Source organism: Episyrphus balteatus, chromosome 1, assembly GCF_945859705.1.
Source record: "Episyrphus balteatus chromosome 1, idEpiBalt1.1, whole genome shotgun sequence".
Lineage (NCBI taxonomy): Eukaryota > Metazoa > Arthropoda > Insecta > Diptera > Syrphidae > Episyrphus > Episyrphus balteatus.
In genome coordinates, this window is record NC_079134.1 from 168,217,743 (window position 1) to 168,238,136 (window position 20,394).

The following is a 20,394-nucleotide window of genomic DNA, read 5'->3' on the forward strand; positions in this document are numbered from 1 at the left end:
GCGTATGTGTAACATTTTTTTGGGTAACACAAAATACAAAAATCAGTGTAGCGAATTTGAAAATGTTTTAAATAAATTATCTACTTTTAAAGTGCCTAAACTTAAAAAAAAAAACCATTTAAAAATGACAAATCAAGGGGATTTTACTAATTTGATATCATTAAGATAAGAATCAAAGTACTTCCAATTGCTACTAAATTTATTAATAACCACTAACAATCACGTTTATCCCACATGCTTTTATTGGAATTTGTTTTAGAACAGGTTGTTTTGATTTTAATCAGTTCTTAATATTTATAAACAAAAGCCATGTTATCTTTAACTCTTTATACGTTAATCATAATCTTTAATTTTAAGAAGAAAGAAGAACATGGCAACCCTATATCAAACAAATATTTTACAAACCATAATAAATTTTTTTTTAAATCGATATGAAAAAATGATTGATAACGATATTTTTTTTAAACTCGGAACTCCAAAGGTTAGTGGTTCGAGAAGTGAACATTGGAACGGTGTTGTGGAATAATTCCATATCCAGACTTGATTATGTGTTATATTGTTCACCCTAATGGCGCTGGACTCTATGATCTTTTGACATGAGACGAGGCCGTGAATGAGTTCAATGGGCAACAGACAGAAAGATAACCAAATTAAAAAAAATTATTAATACGAATAAAAGAGCTAGAAATTATTGATTTATATTTGTTTTTTATCTGGAACGATTAAGAAATTATATTCATTGGAGTGCGTCTGGCTATTTTATTGATTGATATGCAATCAATTATGGTAGGTAGGTATATTGATTAAGAAATAAAATAATAAATATAAGGTTTCAGTTTGATTGCATGCAATATAAGTTGCACACTTTTGGTGCATGTACTTAAATTTAATTCTCAAAAACCATTACCAGTTAATTTATGGAAGGAAACATGCATAATATGCACGTTTAAGCCTCACAAGAATAAATATTGCTTATTTGATAATAATGACTTTTCAGTGAATTTAAAAATTTCGAAAGTAAAAAAATGCTTTTATATTTTTTTTTAGCTTTGAACTCGAATATCTTTCAAATGGTTACGTTAAATAAAAAAAATTTTTAAGACCTTTTTTGTGGAGAAATTTGTTTCTTGCCAGAATAATATGTCTTGTCTTTTAATTTGTTACAAAATTAAGAACAAAAAACGAATTTTTACAGTTTTTTTTTTTTTTTAATTTTCGGGCCTCAAATATCTTTTAACGGTTAGATAAACGAAAAAAGCATTTGAGGTTTTTTTTTGACGTGATAACGTCTTATAAATCGATGAACCATGGCAGCCACCACAAAAAAGTGACGCCATTTTCTCCCGTTCGCGGAGAAGCGAAGTTGTAGAGAGTTGATTTTTTTTGCTATAGGTAGATAGATGAGACTTATTTTAGAATAACTGCATTTAAGAAAAAATTCTAAAAAAATTTGAAACTAAACTATAACGTTTTATTTGAACGTTGTACACGTGTTGCGGCTCTGACAAAATGATGATTTTGGGTAGGGAAATTTTTTTTTGACAATTCTAAAGGTGACAGGTGAAAGATGAGGGAAAAAAAATTAGGCGTCTAATACGGATTTTTTTCCAACACTCTGCGTTTCGAAATATGAATTTTTGAAAAACACCTTGTTTTTTAGGGGTATTTTTGGGTAGTTTTTGATATTTAGCTTTTTTTTTTGGAGCGTTCAAAAAATCTGAAACTTAAAGGACATGTAGGTTTTGGCCTTATGCATACATGTGCAAAAAATTGGAATTTAGTGAGTTTTGACTGAATAACGGAAGAAACAAGTTTTTAAAAAACACGTTTTTTGACCGTTTTTAACCGATTTTCATCGTTTTTTTTCTTTAATAGATACATGAATTAAGTATATGGAGTAATGATAGACCATGACCACGAGTAAATGTGTGTGAAGTTTCGATTATTTTCGTAAACACAATTTTGAGATAACTGTAAAATAAAATTTTAAAATTCAACAGGTTATAACTTTTCACCAAGAGCAGATAGAAATTTTATTAAACTTTTAGGAGCATCCTGATACAATTACCTTTCATTTGGTATATCACACATAACGGTAGACTAACTACAAGCTACACAATGTTAAATCAAGAAACTTGCGAAAAACCTCAAAACAGCAGTGGAGATCTGTTGCCCCCCGAACAGCCACCAGTGTGGGAAGTACCGTAATCTCAGTCTGGAAATTCGACAAGGTTGACTTTAAAAAATTTTAAATTCTAACTTCTAATAAGCTTTCACATTGTATAAAATTTTGTATAGGTTGTGAAACAAAAAAATTGATTCCATAGCGTGAGAAGATAAAAATTCATGTTTTTTTTTGCTTTTTTTGATGAAAATGATTGTTTTCAATAAATTATTTTTATACTTTTTGCGCATTGTAAAAAATTTAAAAATTTAAAAATGGTTTTATTCTTAAGAAGAAATACTTGGCTTTTAAATTGCATAATTTTTTTGTAAGCTTTAAAAATAAAAAAATTAATATAATGAGAAAATATAAAGGTATTTTTTTTTTTAGCTTTTTCTTGTAAATTATGATTGTTTGAAATAAGTAAACGCTTCAATTGACTCATTTCAAACAAAAGCACACAACCTGTTTTCTGACGACGTTATCACGTAAAATCATCGTCCGTAAACCGGCTTTACAGACAACATCTTTTTTTTTTGTAAAGCGTTTAATATCCTGCAAGAATATGTAAAAAAAAATTGTTAAAAAGTCGATTTATATAAAAAACTGATTTTTTTTAGTAGATGATTAATGCTAAAATAGAAAATTGTGAAGCGAAAGACCTTCCTCTTACCATAAAGAGCTCATATTTGGTGAGTATATTCTAGAGGTGTCTAGCAATCAATTTTTCTTCAATCATGACTGCCCGACATCTACAAAAAGAGCTAGAATTTTTTGAATCCAATAAATTTTCATCCGAAAAAGCAAAAAAATCAATCTTTTTTCACTTCTAACATCATTAAATCCATTTTTTAAATGACAACCTAGAATAAATTTTATATCATTTGAAAGCTTATTATTTCACCTTTTATATGACGTTTCAATCCTATCTCTACAATGCCTACAAGTAAGAATTTTTTAAAGCCAACCATGTCGAAAATTCAAACTGAGATTACGGTACTCCCTACACAGGTGGCTGGTCTACGGCAACATATCTCCACAGGTGCTTTGAGGTATTTTTCAAGTATTTCAATTTAAGATTGTGTAAATCAAATTTTTATATGCTCTAGATCATGAGATATTATGTGTTTAGAAAATTAATATTTTTTCATTATTATCTCAGGATTTTCAATATGAAATCAATTGAAATTTTGTACAATTATAATTACCGATCTACAGTATAAATTATCATCATTAATCTATCTATTAAAACAAAAAAGTTATAATCAATTGATTTTGCCATTCACTTTTTCTTTCATCGTGTTTCAAATAATTACGATACTAAAGAAGTTTTCACTTAAAAACAAAAATTTAGATTTTTTTGACCCACCCTAATACATATCCACCAACTTTAAGTAAAATCAGAAGACTTCAATGATCTTAAGACTCCAGTAATGGTCAATAAATTAACAAATATAATTAAAATCTTAAAACTTTTTACTCTTCTTATAAAATCTTCAAAGTAAATATCAATTATTTTCCATTTAAACATGTTCAAACAATGTGCATTGTTGTGCAATCTAGAGTGACATCAGTCACTCACTTAATTTCTTACTTACGTTCTTGAACAAACTTTTGCATTTCCCGATGCCTAATTAACAAATTGCGCTTTTATAGAATCTGCTAATGCAATCTTAATTAGAAAAGCTAAATTTGAACTTCAAATAAATTTCATATATTATTTCTGCACACAAATTTACTGGCGTGCTTCAAAACTTTCCTTTCACTGATAGCGATAGAATTCCATCTATGAAAAACAAAAGCAAAAAAATTCCAAAAACTGATATCGGAATAGCAAGTGAAAGATTGGATTTTAATCAACATTCACTGAACGAATGTTCAGTATGTTTCATGTGATTCATGAATGATTTTTGTGGAGTGATTTTTTTTACGCATAAACATAACAAAGCTATTAAAAGTGTTCCAAGAATCCAAAAGTGTCGAAAGACTCATAATTCCATTACGTATTTTTGATATGCTGATAGCGGGGGTGGGCTGATTAGTGCTGAAAGTCGTTCAGAGTTGTAATCAACTTAAGTATATTTAATAATTTCTTACTAAGTACACTGAGAAAAATAAATTAAAAATCTGTAAAACTAAGATATATAACGCCTTATATCTGGAAAACTAAACGACCTTCTTGAAAAAGTCTCATACAAAATGTCCCATTTCTAAGACAATTTCGTCGTTGCTTATTTTTTAACATCTCTTATACAAGCTTTTCTATTTCAAGTAATTTTTCTCTCAGTGTACTCGTTTATGTTTCATTCATATCAAAGGTCACCAGCACAACATGATTAAATCGTCTGTTTAGCGCGTGAAAAAAAAAAATAATAATAATAATATTGCGTGGGGAATAATAATTATTGAGAATTCAGTTCAATCTGGATTGGAAATAAAAAAATCACCGGCATCGTCTGGCGTGTGTCTAGATTAAAGTGTTTACATTCGAAAGAACTTTGACTCAAAAGATAAGCAATATAAATAGTTTTTATGATCATGTATACGGGAAAAAAAACTATTAAGTCAATTGATAAATAAATTGAAACTGGTAAGATATTGAGGTAGGCAGAAACTGCTTTTTGTTATGATAGGTATTCGTTGATATTTTTTTGGAGGTAGGTAAGTTACATCCTTAAAATGAAAAACATGAGACTACTTGAGTGATATCAGCCGAAAATAAAAAATCGCAATAAGTTGCATGGGGTTTAAATAATTTTTTTTTTTTTTTGTTTTTTAAATATTTAATTTGGAACACATACCTATTATTTGATTTAGATGGAATTTTTTTCTTATTGATTTTGTTGATAACTCCTTAAACTTAAACATCCTGGAATGACGCAAAAAAGTTATTCTATTGTTTTTTGCTTAGGTATTTATTCAGCTTTCAGGTGCTGGTTTTTCTGTTCAGATTGATCGCTGGAAAAATCAATGACAAATAAAAAAACGTGTGTGTACACATGAACACGCGATTGCAGTTATACTTCTCATTCACATAAAAAAAAAAAATATTCGAACGTAAAAATCAAAAATGGCGGCGGCCACTTATTATTTTTTGGTCCGTTTGGGTGCGCGCATGCCCCAAAACAAACAAATTTAAATATGTATTTTGTTTGAGCCCAAATCGTGTTTGCGTACTCTCAAAAACGTGTGTTTTACGTCTTATTATGAAAATTTTAACCCAAAAAATTTTTTGTGGCTAAAATATGTATGAGTTTTGTCAAAAAATCGTTGTTGTTCTTTTTGTTAGAATATTTCAACTTTTATTTTGGAACGACCAACAACTTATGTTACATTTTGTTGATCTGTCAAGACAAAATTGTTTGAGATTAATTTTATGAATGAATAAATAAGAAAAAATTAATTTGGTACCTACTGAAATAATTCTTTCAAATTGAATTTAAAACAGATTAATATTGAAACTCAAGTCCAGAAGTTGAGTTAAATAAAATGCACGACTGGGGTCGCACGTACTTGCTTTTGCAGTTCAAAGCACTTTTATGTTAGTCTACTTGTAGATTTTAAAAGCTGGATCCAAATTTAAAAAAAAATTGATATTGGGGAAGAGCCGACATTTAGGGCAAAATTTTATTAAATGAAAAATTTTTTTTTTGTTATTTTACTTTTTTGAGAAAAAATAAAAATGCAGTTTTATTGCCACTGCTTTAAATATTACGTATACAAAGTTTAATCAAAATCATTAGAGCCGTTTTCGAGAAATTCGTAATATCGTATTTTTTTGTATGGGAGGTTTACGTTCTAAACGAGATAAAAAAAAACAAAAAAAAACAACTTTCAGAATTACATAAAAATCATCTGTACCAAATTTGAAGAAAATCCATCCACCCGTTTAGGCTGTGGAAATGTGTACAGATGGACGCACAGACGCACGGATGGAATTGCGGGACCCACTTTTTCGGAATTCTCCATCATCGTAATGTTGGTTTTGATTAAAACCTCAATTTTTTTTTCGACACGAAACCAATACTTGCCCTATAGAGCAAGTAAAAAGTAACAAAATTTAAGGGTTGGGTTCGATATCCCGCTTTTTATATTCCCGTTTTTATAATCCCGCTTTTAAAATTCCGTTTTTCATAATCCCGCTTTTTATAATCCCGTTTCTTATAATCCCGATTTTTATAATCCCGTTTTTTACTATCCCGATTTTGCAATCAAAACTAGTTGTTTTATAAAGTAAAAGTGAAAAAGTAAACAATGTAATATTAAAAAGAAATAAATTTACAAACTAATATTTAGGTACAGTTGTGTTCAAAATAATAGTAGTGGCTGCATCAAAAAAACATTTTTTATAATTACGATGCTTCTACGGTTAAAAATTTAGTTTCTTTGATGTCAAAGTTTGTAACGGTCAATTACTGATAAATGTATCATAGTTTTAAAATGAAAAAGAAGGTTCCAAATAATTTTTCATTGACTTTTGGTTGTTCTTTCTAATTTGACCTGTTCAAAATAATAGTAGTTAAAGTTATTTTTGAAGAATTTAAAAGCGGTTTATAACATAGAATATTTATTTTTGGTTTAAAAGTAAGTACTCATATAATATGAACAATTTTTCAACAAAAAACGATTTGTTTCGGTTTTAATCTATTTAAAGTTCGAAGAGCAAAACACTGCAGTTCGGATAGCGGAAACTTTTACGAAAGCTGCTTGAAGAAGGGAAAACCTACTTGGAAATTCAAGGTTTTATGAGGATGCTCCCCTGCAATGGTAGCCAATGCAATAAACTCAACGAAAAACCCCAAACGCGCGGTAGAAAAAGAAAAAAGACCGTCGTAGATGACAGGCGTACTGTCCAGATGAGCAAAGTTGAGCCTTCAGCATCGTCGTTTCAAATCCAGAAGGCTTTAAGCCTGGATTGCAGTGCAGTGAACATTCGGAGGCGACTGTTAGAGACTAATTTGTACGCTTGAAGTCCACGAAAAGTTCTGTGAAACATGTTAAAAAGCGTATCCAGTTAGTAAAAGATTACCTAAACTGGCCAGCGAAGTAATAGCGTAACATATTGTTTACTGATGCGAGCAAATTTGTCCTCTTTGGTGGTACTGGATCTCCAGAATACGTCCGACGTCCACCCAATACGGAATATGTTCCAAAGTATACGACGGAAAAAGTTAAACATGGAGGGTCGAAAATTTTAGTATTTTAACATATTTCTTTGTTAACAGCGGTACTTTATGTGAACTTCAAGCGTACAAATTAACCTCTAACAGTCGCCTCCAAATGTTCACTGCACTGCAATCCAGGCTTAAAGCCTTCTGGATTTGAAACGACGATGCAGAAGGCTCAACTTTGCTCATCTGGACAATACGCCTGTCATCTACGACGGTCTTTTTTCTTTTTCTACCGCACGTTTCGGGTTTTTCGTTGAGTTTATTGCATTGGCTATTATTGTAGGGGAGCATCCTTATATAACCTTGAATTTCCAAGTAGGTTTTCCCTTCTTCAAGCAGCTTTCGTAAAAGTTTCCGTTATCCGAACTGCAGTGTTTTGCTCTTCGAACTTTAAATAGATTAAAACCGAAACAAATCGTTTTTTGTTGAAAAATTGTTCATATTATATGAGTAGGGTAGAAGGGGGAGCATTTCCCAGTGGGGTACCTTTGCCAGTCCAGGTTTTTTTCCAAACCAACAGAATATTAAATACCGAAAAATCATTTTCTGTTGCACATTTATGATTGAAAACTTTGCACAAAGTTTGACAGCTTTTGGCTGGACACGAAATAAATTAGACGCTTGTGTTAGTTTTTTAATGTTGAGAACCAAAATATGAAGGTACATAACCGTCGTAAATTGTAGGTATTTGTCGTGTTAAATTACTTTTTGATACAAATATCTTTTCAAAATTATGTGTACTATGCTGTGTAGAAGCGATTTTTTTTACTGTTACTTATAAAAAAGTTATAAGTAAATTTTTGAAAGATTAGCTTGTGGGGTGCATTTGCCATTCGTTTTTGGGTAGGTTTTGCTCTGGCAAATGCACCCCATGGGGTACATTTGCCAGAAATAAGCTTCCTCAAAAGAGGATGGCAGAATCCTTTAAAATCAGTCTCTTCTTCGTATTTTCAGCTAAAAAGAAGTTTTGTTTATGATTATTGGTTTTATTTGTATTAACTTTGATATTTCGGTAACTGGCAATCCCTCCCCACCCCCGTGGCAAAGCCACCCACCTGGGGAGGATTTGCCGCATCGCTTTTCATTTTTTTGAATAAATTATCAAAAATAGAAATAATTAATATATCAAGATGAAAAAAATATTTAAGTGAAGATAATAAAGTCAATAATAATATCAGATATAAAAAAATTAAAAGAAACGTTCAAACTTTGCGTTAAGTCAATTTTCCTAAATCCTGGCAAATCCTCCCCCTTCTACCCTACTTACTTTTAAACCAAAAATAAATATTCTATGTTATAAACCGCTTTTAAATTCTTCAAAAATAACTTTAACTACTATTTTTTTGAACAGGTCAAATTAGAAAGAACAACCAAAAGTCAATGAAAAATTATTTGGAACCTTCTTTTTCATTTTAAAACTATGATACGTTTATTAGTAATTGACCGTTACAAACTTTGACATCAAAGAAACTAAATTTTTAACCGTAGAAGCACCGTAATTATAAAAAATGTTATTTTGATGCAGGCACTACTATTATTTTGAACACAGCTGTATGTACTTTAAAGTTTCAGAAGAACAATCAAATCGTGATAATCTCAGAGATTTATAATAACTTAAAACGATTACTTTACCTTAAATTAAGTACACACTACACAATCAAAAGAAATGTCATTTAATTATATTCCAACTTATATTTGGATGCATTTCAACAGTTTTGACATTTAATTAAATAAAATTTCTTTTACTCAATTTAAGATTTAAATCATTTTATGTTTTTTTGTAAAAGAAATACCGTTTTCATAATGTGTTGTAGGTACATTCTGTGGGCTTTACGGCGCAAAAAATTAGTTTTACTAATTTTTTGTCTATTTCTTATGATTTTTTTTTATTTATGTATTAAGCATGTATTTTGTAAAAAAAACGGGATTTTCGGGATTTGACGCGATTTTAAAATGCGGTATTTTGGAAGACGGGATTTAAAAAATCGGTATTTTAATAGACGGGATTTTGAAACGTTTTTTTCGGGATTTTCGAAAAACGGGATTTTAAAAAGCGGGATTCCGATACGCTCCCAAAATTTAACTATTTGACAAATTAACACTGCATTTAGGAACGATGTTGTGACGTCACAATGTTATATTTTGTTACATTTTTCTCATTTAGAAACGATGAAAGTTAACTATTGGTAACAATACTGCCCATAATCTCGTAAAGGCCCTAACTACAAAATTTTCGATTTGGATTTTTTTTGCATATTTGGTGTTAGGGCATTGTACCTGATTTATTCTCATTTATTTTTTTTAGCCTAGGTCATCAAATAAGGCAGAAATTTCAGAATGTACTTTTGATTTTTTTCATTTTTATATGCAAATTGCGATATTAGATTTAGTGTTTTTTCTACCGCGTTGGGTTGAACTGGCGGCTACTATCTAATCCCTTTGACAGTTCTTGTCAAAAATTATATTTTCGTATAACTTCAAAAACTTTGATAAATCATATCCCTATACAAATTTTTATTTAGATAAGCTTTTCGAGTTTTTGGGATCAAATCTATACGAAAAGTATAACGGCACTTGGTGTCCAAAAATGTTGTATTTTTTTGTAAACTAGTAAATAACTCGAAGAATTTTTTATTGAAAGTAAAATTTGCAATGGATTTATTATTTTTTGCTAAAATTGTATTTATTTGTTTTCCTGGTGCAAATTCATTTTTCGTGCCAGTGCTGATTGACATTTGAAACAAAATGAAACAAATCGTTTCCCTGAAGTATTTCAAATTTGTGCTCTTCCACTGCGCACATAGGAGTATTTTGATCCAAAATCTGGACAGAATTATTTTTTGAAGTAAAACAATTTATTATTGCTAGAAACTGTTATTTATGCAATGAAAGGCGGTTTTATGTAAATAAGTTGAAAAACTTTAAAAACGCTTGTGATAAGAAAAACTAAAAAAAAAAGTATAGGTATGGAATTTCATACACCCAAAATGTGAAAAATTATAATATCTAATATAAAAGTGCTTTTAGAAAGGAACCATTGTGATTTTTAGGCCTAGTGAATCCAAATGCATTAATTTCAATTAAAAAAATTTCTGGAAAATATTAACAACCAGGAAGAAAAACACGTAGGGCGTATGAGTGATTTTTACTTAAAGTAAAAATGTCATTCGCAAATTATTTTGTTAATCGCAAAAATTTGCACCCAAATATTTCAATCAGGAGAGAAGATAGTGTAGATTTTGTGTGTATCAACTGACGTAAATTTTCCTGATCGCTATAAACGAGCATCAGGTAAAAAAAAAAAATATTCTTTTCAATGTAAAACTATTTACTTTAGCATTTTCATGTATGTAAATTATGAAAAACGAAATAATGCTTCACATTATTTTAAAAATACAATGAAAGTAAGCCTCAAAATTAGTGAGGCAATTAATTTTCAAAACAAGAGTAATTTTGAAGGTAGGGCATCTTTATAAGTTGGGTATTTTTAAAGCTTGAGCTTTTTTGAAGGTAGGGCATTTTAAGCTAAGGCATTTTAGAAAGTAGCACATATTCATAAGTAGGGTATATTTTAAGGTAGGGCGTTTTTGAGACACGGATTTTTAAAAATTTTAGCATTTTTGAAAATACGCCATTTTTATAAGAAGTGTATTTTTGAAGGTAGGGCATTTTTGACCTTCTGCGAAAAAAGTCAGCATAACCCTACCACGTCAAGGTAATTATAGCCTACAGTACTAACTGTTTTGATCAAAAATTACATTTAAGGCTTAAAAAATCAAAACGAGTGTTTTTTTAAGTTTCTTTTCGAAGTAGTTAAGTTTCAACTCACAAGAATAATTATTTGGCCAACATTTTCAACAATTAAGTCACAACTCCAGAATTTGAAAGACGTTCCGCTTTTAAAATTGGAACTTCTAGGTGGCAACCCTATTTTAAAAGAAAAGATGGAATAAAACATACCTATTTTTGTAGTATGATCAAATAAGAAAATTTTTGAAATGTCACACAAAGCCTAAATAGTGAAAAAATCAATAAAATAATATTCGGAATGTAGGCCTACAAATTGGCAACCCTATTTAAATTAAAAACAAAAATTAGATACCATTGTTCTTTATGTTCATGATAGTTCTTTATCACTTTGCCTTTAAAACTAGCTGCCTCTAAATTTGAAAAATTCTCTAAACTAAAAGGTACATTCACTTAAAAAATACTCAATCTATTTGATCAATCTACTTCACTTCACACAAATCAACCTTTGCTCCCCCATAGTATTCTAAATCAATAATTCTTAAGTGGTCTGCTCATTAAATTATCAGTTTTCTTTTTTATATTGTTGCAATAAAAAATTCACATCGGCTTGAAAATTGATTAAACATTAATATTACAAGTTATCAGTCTGCAAAAAAAAATTCTATAATTGCTTTCATAAGTGAATAATGGAAAGCTTTTTATTATTTGTTCAAGTTGCTTTCCAACTATCACCTGACGTATACTATACCGACTCTTGTATAACAAAAAATTGCAATATAATGTACCCATAAAATTGCTTACGTCAATGTCATGCTAAATTCTTAATAAGTCAAACTTACACAATTTCATCCCATTCCTTCAAAAACGTCAAATATTCATTCAATTCGTGTGTATATTTGATGGACAATTAGCATCACAAAACTCGGCAAATTTATAAATATAAAGAGACAAAAAGGCCGGAACTACTTGAATCAACAAAACAGCTAACCAATTTAATTGTGTATTAGTCAATTAGAGATGATTGTTAGGTTAGTTGCGATTTCTGTTAAATCAATTTCTTGTGCAAATAAAAAACGTTATCCACTTTTTGAAGTCTCAGATGTCTTAGAATTATAGCAAAGCTAATGTTTATTTTTGTTTTTGACAAATTCAAGGTTAAAATTTGTGGCTACTCAAAAAACATATTGAACTTGTTTAACCTGAGTTTGTGTTTTCCTTAAGGTCACGCTTACGCTTTTTTTTATTGTTTACCATTCTCACTAAAATGTTAAATTTGACAAAGTTCAACGTTTTCTTTCCTAGTCGATAGTCAAGTCATGTCATAACCAATTTTCATTCATAAGTCTTCGAAGAATGAATGATTATACCTTTTCAGCATCAACTTGGTTATAAAGCTTCCGCATCTCGCAGTCTTCAGTTGTTTTTTTTTTTTTTTTGTAGTTGATAACCGGATTATTGACTTTGTATATTTTATATAATATTCTTTGTCGTATTTTAAATTCTATCATTGGCAATTTATTTAGTATTGCTCGTGTCAGAATCAGAAATTAGAATGCGGCCCTTCCGGAAGATCAAAGTTCAAGTTATTAGTATAAGCTTGGAAAATAGCTGTCACAAACAGGCACTTAGGCACTTATAAGCGGAAATACTTGTATTAGTCAAGGGGCGTCTGAGGGCCATAGTTAATAATATTAATTTAAGTGTGACAAGAGCATTTATGTAATAAACCGTTTTGCATTTTAAATTGCCGAATAGAGGTTAAATAAGGGCAGGTTATAGACAGACGGAAAAAGGCATTTGGAATCCGAATAAAAATTTTTGACGTAATGCATGATTTTAAGTAAGTACTTATTGGGATGTAACATGTTAAGAATTTGAAAGTAATAACTCAAAAACAAAAATTTACTATAGAAGCAAAATCTGAATCGTTAAAAATTGAGTGTTTTAACAAGAAGCCAGGAAAAAATCTGAAGATCAACTTTTTGCACCTAGGAGATTTTTTAATGATTTTTCTTTCAATTTTTTCAAATTGATTTTATATAATTTTTTAGTTCGATTTGATTTAAATAATTAAAGTAGAACTGATTTGGTCAGATTTTTATTTAAAATTGTATTGGCTGAGGGTGTGTGGTGTGTCGTCAGAGGCGGCGGAAGGGGTGTGCGGAGTGTGCCCCCGCACACGGCCCCGCGCTTAGAGGGGCCCCGCGGGCGCTAAATGAAAATGTCTCAGAAATAATAAAATCCGAAAAACCATGTCTCTTCTCTTTGTTCAAAACAATCAAATAATTGAAACTGGCTTGTTTCCACTCGATATCCATAATTGCATTGAGATGAGTCGAAGCATACATTGGCCACTTTGTGCAAAAGAAGGAAAGAAAAAATAAATTAAACAATTTAAGATTATTGTTTGTTTTTTTTTTCTCAACTGAAGCAGATAATTAGTTTAAATTTTGCTTTTAAAATTCCCAATTAAATTTAAAACTCAATGAAATGAATACATTTTTTGTTACAAAATCTCAGTGATAAAAAAAGTTTTTTTTTTTTTTCTATTTTTCAATTTTGTATAGGTATTTAAAATTGTATGAAATAATTTTTTGTAAAGGTTAAGAATGGGTAAACTTTATTTCCCTTAAAAAAAATTCTTTGCTCGCTTACGCTCGCAATTTATATACCTAAACTGATTTTTCACACTTTCTACCAATTTAAACACTTTGTTACTTAGGACTTAAGAACATTTCTGTTTTCCGCCGCCAATTTAATGATTAAAAAGGACCATTTTATTCAGTGGAATTTTCGAATTTTCGCTGTTCGTATTCGAACACATTTTGCGGATTCATTGATGTTTCAAAATACGGACGGATTTACAAGCCACCAAACTTTAAAAACCCGTTTTAAATCAAAAATTTTCGTCAAACAAACATGAGAATAATTTATGTATTTATCAGTTATTTCGTAAAAAAAAAATGATTGATAAGTATCCAAAAGAGGAAAGCAAACATCAACAAAAACAATTTCAATTTTTTATATATCTTCCTGTATTTAGCAGGGAGAGCCCCTTGGTTTTTTCCGGTCTCTTCTTCTTCAACTCAAAAGCAAAATTGAATCAGCAATTAAAAGAAGCAACAAGTCCTCAATATTCCTAAAATTACATTTTTATGTAAATCTTGTCTCTATACAAAAGAAAAAAAAAAAACGATTTTCTAATAGAAATCATATATACAAGTTATTTTAAAAAACAATAGTTTAAAGAGAAAAACTAATCCCGGCCTTATTTCCTTCTTCCTACTGATAAATTTTAATTTTTTAATTTTAATATAGCAATGGCACTCAGCTATTTGAAAAGTGTAAATTTTCAAATTTTAAGACTAACGTGAGACTAGCCTAACCACATTCTTAGATCCATCAAATAAAGAAGTTGTGCAGTTATTTGCGTTTTGCCAACAATAAGATGAGATGGATTTATTCCCTTTTTCCAATTGGTAATTCAATTGATATTTTTATATTCTAAAAAAGAAACCGAGAAACTGACGAAAACAAGAATTTCTACATTAAAATAAATGCTATATTATATTATACCAATTTTAGAAAAGTACAATTTACTAAAAAATGACTAACAATTTTATGAAAAAAAAGCAATCAAGTGTTAGTTCTTATTAGTTTCTATATTTTGATAAAGAAAGTTTGATTTTAATTTTTATTTGAATAGTCAAATTTTAGAAAATTTTGCATTTAATTTTTCTGAAATTTGGAATATATGTAGATAAAAAATTTCTGCAAAATTTCATATCAATTTTACTTAAAATAGTTTTTTTCCGAAAAATGTTTATAGCGATTTCTAAAAATTTTGATTTTTCTAAAAACGCGCCCTAATAAAAGAAATCAAATTGCTGAAATTCATTTTAGATGTTGTTATTTTGTTTGATTTGAAGAACGAATTAATTTTTTTTTTATATGTACGTTTTAGAACATTTAACAAAAAATCTTATTTATATAAAAAGTTTTAAAAATAAAAGCAATCTGAAACTTAAGAAAAAGTTCGTGAGATCGAGTCGTGCATTTTGTTTTTCATCTACAGCCCTGTTCCATTGGAAGTGGTAGTCTTCTATTAGTAGATGTTTTGGTTAATCGAGTACTATCATCTACTGTCTTGGAAATCGCTAGTAAACTACTAGTAGTACTTTGCCACCTCCCAAAGGAACAGGGCTTACATTGAAATGAAACGTTTTGTCTTAAGGGGGGAAATCCCTCTGGACGACGGGTTTTTCAAGAATTTTTTTTGGAAAACGTAAAGCATTAATTAAAATTTGGAAAAATACATGATATTATTGACATCATGAAGTGGTAACACAATTTTTTTGAAGTAATAAAAAAAACAAAATGGCGGCTCTACAGCCGTTTAAAGTTGATGCCTCGCGTTTGCGCCGTGCAATGCCCAGGTCCAGTAAATTATTTAGAATCAAAAGAGAATTTTTTTTTCATTAAAATATATTTATACGCATTGCATGAACCTAAATTTAACAAAAAAAAGTGTAAAATAAAAATTAGAGACAAAAAAAAACGAAAAAACACAATGTTTTTTAATAAACAAATTGTAAAAAAAATATTTATTGTGAAAATTACATTGAACTTTTAGGTTCATGCAATGACCAATGAGTTGACGAGTAATTTACACTTTATTTCAAGTCGATAGCTTCATTAGTTTTTGAGTTACGTTGCACGGCGCGGAAAAAAACGTGTTTCGAGAAAAATTCGTTTAAAGTTTTAATTTTTGTACTGTGGTAGGCTCGGAACGCATGGGTTTTAGGACTATCTAGGGACTTTTGAGGCTTCATTTAAGGCTAAAACCACTAAAATAGTTTCTTTGGTTGATAAATGATTTTTTTAAGAAAAAAATTAATAATGAAAAAATAAAAAAATTCCAGAGGGTTTTCCCCCCTTAAGTTTGTTATTAGAATTTTGAACTTGAACTTGGACGGAAGATTTGATACTTTTTTCAAAATGATAGTCTAAATTCATTTTCTCAGGGGCCCCGAAAATTTACTCTAGCACACGCCTCATTTTGGTCTAGCGCCGCCTCTGTGTGTCGTAACCACCTTTATTGTAAAACTTCAATTCTCAAGCACTTTTCGATCAAGTGCAGGTGCGGTTCATTATCTTCAAGTCATTTTTAATTGATAACAGCTAGGTTTTTCTGATTTATTTTTATGACCGATTGAGTGGATATTTATATATATTTTTTATCTATATTCAATTTGAATTATTGTGTAATAAAGAAAATAATTATTGGTTGAATGGAAAGTTTTGTTCGCTTTCAACCATTAACCTTTAAAAAGCTAGAAGGTTTTCAATTTAATGAGATTAAAGAATTGTATTATCAGCAAATCAATTCTTTCAGAAAGAAAAAATCAAATTTAAGGAAGTAAGAATGAACGATATATCCAAGTGATGCAATAAATTGCTTGTCAAATGTCTGTGATTGGATTGATTATGTTACGCTCGTGGCTTTTTGAAAAATGTTGAGACTTTTTATCATATTGAGATTTCAAAATCAATTTATTTCAAAATTTGTATCAAAACGAATGTTTACTGGTAATCTACCTGGACGAATTTTTTTTGTAATTCAGAAATAATGTTTTCTTTCATTTTTTTTTTCAAAATGGCGAATTTGAATTTTTTTTTGAGGGAACTAACTACGGTATTTAATTTTTTTAGGAAGGAACAACATAAGATTTTATTTTTTAAAAAATTATACGAAAATGTAAACATCGGAATGGTATTGCTACTGTTTATTCGCAATAGGAAATTATTTACCTACTCAAGATTTCGGGGCACTTTACAATAATTAGAAGGCAGCTATTAAATCTCGAGATCTGCACGTAACCACTTTGCATACAATTGGCAACTTTAATGGAAACCCTTTACATCAGATAGCTAATGAATACAAGTAGGTACCTGGGAGTGATTTTTAATAAAACAATAGATTTTTAAAATCACATTAATATCAAAGCTAAGACTTCACAAAGTTTGTTAAATCTTGCCTGGAGAAACATATTTTCATCAAAATATGAATCATGCTAAAGAGGTTTTATACAGAATCATACAAAGCTATGAACATTTGGAACGCGATGCTTTTGTGGAGGAAGCTCGAATATCACAAAGCCGGATTCTTTACTCGCAACTGACCCTGAATCTTATGGAATCAAACTACTTCAATGATTCACTGAATTACAGTCAAATATCCTTAATATTTAAAACAAGATGTGAAAAAAAAGCCTAAACGGATCACCATATAACGGCAGCTTTAACCAGTTTTGCACGTGATTTGAAGGCAAAAGAAGATTGCTTCCACTTCGTCAGTATAGGTCCCGTTTTTTGTGAGTACAGAAATGCAACCTTTGGCAAGAAAACTCTGACGCTATAAGAAACAGTAGAAGTGTAAAACAATTTTAAATGGAAAGAACTCTATTCCTTTTTGAAAATCATTTATACATATAGGAATTTGTTTAAATTAATTAGACTTTTATGGGATGCTTTTGTCTGTTAAATGCTCACCATTTACGAGCAAAAAATTAAAAGTGTTTATTTTTATCTATTGACCAATTTTTAAAAAGTATGATATTTTTGAAATAAAAGTTCTTAGAAAAAAAATATTGTTGACGAGCTCAGAACGTCTGATAACGTCTTATAAATCGATGAACCATGGCATTGTTTATAACTCATTTGAAAGATAATAATTTAAAGTTGAATACAAATGAAGGATTTTTAAAAATTCCGTCATTTAATAGGGTAAATAGGGGTAAAACAAAATTGCAAAAAATTGGCTATTTTCTAAACGCGACAATGTAATGAGTTGAATTTTGTTTTAAAATTGATCGAGTTCAAAAAATCCTAACTCTTTTTGTAGATGTCTAATTTCTAGCTGAAGCAATAACCTTTCAGGTGGTATACAATTTATTATAGGTTGTTATATAAAAAAAAATGGATTTTTGGGTGATGGAAGTGATTTTTTCACTTTTTTCATTAGAAATTATTGTTTTTAATAAATTATTTTAAAATTTTTTTCGCATTGTAAAAATTTAAAAATGGTTTTATTCCTTAGAAGAAATTTTTGGCTTTTTTTTTGTAAGCTTTTAAAATAAAAAATTAATATAATGAGAAAAGAAAAAAAGGTAATTTTTTGTAGCTTCTTCTTGTAAATTATATGATTGTTTGAAATAAATAAACGCTTCAATTGATTCATTTCAAACAAAAGCACACAACCTGTTTTCTTACGACACGTTATCACGTAAAATCATCGTCCGTAAACCGGCTTTACAGGCAAACCTCTTTTTTTTCAAAATTTCGAGTTGAAAAATCAATTTTTGTAAAAAACATTTCCTTTGGCCTTAAAATAGTTCAATGACAAAATACATATTTAAAAAAAAAAACGGTATTTGGAGTTTTTAGAGCCACTGGCCTTAAATGTTTTATTTTAATGTTTTCTAAACTTTTTCTTTTAAATTTATGATCTGTTTTTATTTAAAATGCTTAAAAATTCTATGATTTGTGAATTAAGTTAGCTCATTGATTTCTGTTTAATTTTTCTATGAAAAGAATATCATAACTTTCAAAACGAGACAAACAAAAATCATAGAGATCGTGCAAAGCAAGAGTCAGTAATATAATAATTCTTCTTCAGGATAAAATTTGCCTCCAAAATAGCTTCGGTCTTATGATTTTTTTATTCAAATTTACTGGTTTCTGAATTTCTGAACTGTAGGTATGAATAACAAGAAAAATATTTATAAAATAACAAACAAAAAAAATGATTGAACGAAATTCAAGGTCATTCGCATATGTTTCAAAATCGATAAACTTTATTTTTTTTATTTTTTTTTTTTCAAATAAAGCGCGAAGGTTCACACATTCATTTACACTTTAGCTTTAATAGTTGCGTCATTGTTGTCTGTTAACAAAAAAGTTACAGGTGATTTTCAAAATCCCAATCGACTGACTCAAATCATATAGACACAATATTAATTCCTTAGGTCCTATTATACCTTTACGAGACTTGAAATCCCTTCTCATAATAAATTATAACTTACAGACTTACCATTTCTGGATGATGGTAATTGAACGGTCATTCATCTCGACGTGTCGGTTAGTGGAGTTAAAAAATAAAATTACTGCCTTTAAAGCCAGGCCACAAATTACAGTTTATTTACAAACGCGATGTGTGTGCTTTGTTTGTGTGTGATGACTTAGGTAGTATTTAATGCAAAAGCACGTCTTTGACAAACAAGACTCGTTAGTTTGTGACTTCAAGGTCGTTGAATTAGTTTAAACTCACAAAAAAAATACAAAAACAACAAAATATTCCAACCTAACAAGTTAGAGTGAAAATAGATTTGTTTGCAAAGATTACATCGTGGGTAATAGCATATTGGCCAACAACAATGTCAACCTAAGATGACAGTTTCGGCGATGTCTTTTGTCGTGAAAACAAAACTTTTATTGTTTGGTTACACAATATTTCGAAACTCGCACCTAATTATAAGAGAACGAACCAACTTTTGCAAACAAAAAAAAGTAACATAAATACCCTTTGAGCTAATGACAATTATGACAGAAAACAATTAACCTCCAAAGATCGACAAAAATGTCAAACAAACAGAACTTATAATTTGACGTTTGTGATTTTATTGTTTGACTTACCTATTTCTTGTGACGTATGATAGTTTCTATATTTTCTAATGCAAATTTAAAAAAAAAAATAAAAATAATATTAATAAAACTATATAATCTACGCAGTTTCTAATTTAATCTTTCAACATACATACTCTTTAAATGGCAGCGAACTCATTTAGCATTTTTTTTGTTTGTATCTTAATTTGGCAATGAGGAAGTTCCCCAATATAATGACTAGGCTGTTATTTTTTTAGTGACAACTTCAACAACTGACGTCACAAATCTGGTGATTGTTAAACTAGAAATCTTTTAAAATGGGACTAGATTGTTTGTGATTTGAATTAGTTTGCGAAATAAATTAGTTGATAATACTCTTATAATGGAAACACAAAGGAAATTTACTTGCAATTTGTTGATTGTGAATGACCTAAATTTATTTAAATTTAATTCACAATAGATTCAATTGAAAGCATTTTAAAAATGATTAAAGCCACCGTTAAATGAAGAAGTTTGGATAAACAAATTTGTTTAAAAAATGAAACCAGAATAGATTTTAAGAAAGTAATAGATTTTAATTTATAAACTTAAGTTTAGAGGATTATTAACATACTAGACATAAATATGTAACTTTTTTAATTATCT